The sequence below is a fragment of the Gadus morhua genome, chromosome 5 (genome assembly GCF_902167405.1).
Source record: "Gadus morhua chromosome 5, gadMor3.0, whole genome shotgun sequence".
NCBI lineage: Eukaryota > Metazoa > Chordata > Actinopteri > Gadiformes > Gadidae > Gadus > Gadus morhua.
In genome coordinates this window covers 7,455,806-7,458,305 of record NC_044052.1, presented here as the reverse complement: position 1 = coordinate 7,458,305, position 2,500 = coordinate 7,455,806, and positions in this window count along the sequence as shown.

The following is a 2,500-nucleotide window of genomic DNA, read 5'->3' as shown; positions in this document are numbered from 1 at the left end:
AGAGAAGGCTGCATCACCTGGGATCTCTGCTTCAACCCCCCCCCCCCTTTCCCTTTCCCTTTCCCTATCTTTCTGTCAGATTTATTTTGCACGCTTACTGTCACTCTCATAGCCTCAGTGGCGCTGCCCTCGCCCACCTCTTCCTGCGCGTGTCATTTCTATATCAGATTCACCACTCTCCCCCCCCCTCCTCTCTCTCTCCCTCCACTCGTTCAGACTCTCCTGATGATTCTCCGTTTCCGCTGGCTCTTTTTGTTTTTTGCTGAGCCACGAGGACGCCGGGGGAACGGCCGCCGTGACAGTTTGTGCCGTGCAACTTTTCATGAGTTCGAATCCCACGACGTCAGGTTGAACCGGTGGCCGACCGTGGTCCAAACACAGCCACGGTGAATTGAGTTCAACTGTTTATCTCAGCTGACGCATTTCGTCAGAGATGTTTTGGATTCGACGGAGGCACTCGGGCCACTGGTGAGAGGCATGTAAGGCACACCACTTACTACAACACACAACGCAACAGAGGAACCACACCGCAGGGGGACACGACACAACTCAACACAACACGTCCCGGGTTACACACTCACACACCCTGACTTTGGAGATGGGGGAGGTGGGAGGTGACACAGAGGGGGGGTCGGGCTGGTTGTGGGGCAGAGGGGCGCGGGAGATAGGGTCGGGGTAGGACAGGGTCGATAAGCAGCAGTGACCACGAAGCCCCCCCCCCCCCCGCCACCCCCCATAAGTGATCACCCTGCTACCTTGCTCCCTTTTTGTCTTCATCAATTGTTAAACTCATAAGACTCCTCGCTCCTCTCTCCTTGGCAAATTGTACCATCTATCAGACAGACCCAACCCATGCTGTTCTCTTCCATCACTCTCGCGCTCTCTCTTTCTCTTGTGATCTCTCCCATGTTCTCCCTCTCTTTCTTTCTCATTCTCCCTCTCTATCCCTCCCTTCCCTCTCTCCATCTCTCCATCTATCTCCCACTCTCTCTCTCTCTCTCTCACTCCCTCTCTCTCTCCCTCTCCATCCCCCCCCCTCTCTCCCCCTCACTCCCTCCCTCCCTCTAGCTCTCTCGCTCTCTCTCCCACTCCCTCTCTCATTCTCCCTCTCTATCCCTCCCTCTCTCTCGCTCAAGCTCTCCATGTCTCTCCCTCTCTCTCTTCCTCTCTCCCTCTTTCGCTCCCTATCTCTCTCTCTCTCTCTCTCTCTCTCTCTCTCTCTCTCTCTCTCTCTCTCTCTCTCTCTCTCTCTCTCTCTCTCTCTCCCTGTATCCCTGTCTCTCTCTCTCTCTCTCTCTCTCTCTCTCTCTCTCTCTCTCTCTCTCTCTCTCTCTCTCTCTCTCTCTCTCTCTCTCTCTCTCTCGTTCTAGATGTTCTCCCCTTTCCATCCCCGCTCCCTTTATCTATGTTCCTCTTTTGATCGTCTTGATTGTCTCTGTATATCCCACTCTTTCCTCCTGTCTCTCTCTCTTTCTCTCTCCCCCCGCTCTCTCTCTCCCTATCTCACTGCTGCAAAACAAGGCAGTGCCGCGGCGGATCGTCAAATTATCCCCAGGCATGAGAGGATAAGCCCTCTTTTCCTTTTTTCTTTACAGGTGGTAATGACTACAGCACTCCTTCACTTCCTCCCTCCCTGTCTCTGTCTCTGTCTCTGTCTCTGTCTCTCTCTCTCTCTCTCTCTCTCTCTCTCTCTCTCTCTCTCTCTCTCTCTCTCTCTCTCTCTCTCTCTCTCTCTCTCTCTCTCTCTCTCTCTCTCTCTCTCATGCGCCCCTGTGTTTTCATCCCTTGCTGTCCCTGTATACCCCTTTATCCCCATCCTTCCTCTCACCCTCTCCCTCCCTCACTCTCCCTGTGGCTTTCCCTCTCCTAGTGTCCCTCCACTTTATCTTACTTAGCCTCCTCTTCTCCATCTCAAACAGTGCCCTCCTCCCCCCCCCCCCACCTCCTCAGTCTTCTCCTCCGCCCCCCACTACCCCTCCCCTATCTCTCTCCCCCTCCCCTGCTCTCTAGCGTGGGTCTGCCTCCCTCCTCTATCTTTTCATCTCACCGCTGGTATCTCAAAGCGATGCATGGCTGGTGTTTTTTTCTTTTGTTCTCTCCATCCCACTCTCTCTCTCCCTCTCTCCGTCTTTCTCTCTGTCTCTCTCCCCCCCTCTCCCCCCCCCCTCTCTCTCTCTCTCTCTCTCTCTCTCTCTCTCTCTCTCTCTCTCTCTCTCTCTCTCTCTCTCTCTCTCTCTCTCTCTCTCTCTCTCTCTCTCTCTCTCTCTCTCTCTCTCTCTCTCTATCCCTCCCTCTCTTTCTCTCTCTCTCTCTCCCCAACATATCTCTCTCTCTCTCTCCCCAACATATCTCTATCTCTCTCTCCCCCTCTCTTTCTCCCGATCTCTCTAATTATGTGCAGAGACAAAGGCATCTGATTCTCCCTCCTCCTACTCTGAGCTGTCAGGGCGGCTGTAAGGAGAGAGTTAATTTCACACTTACTGCATGCTTTAATTAAAAG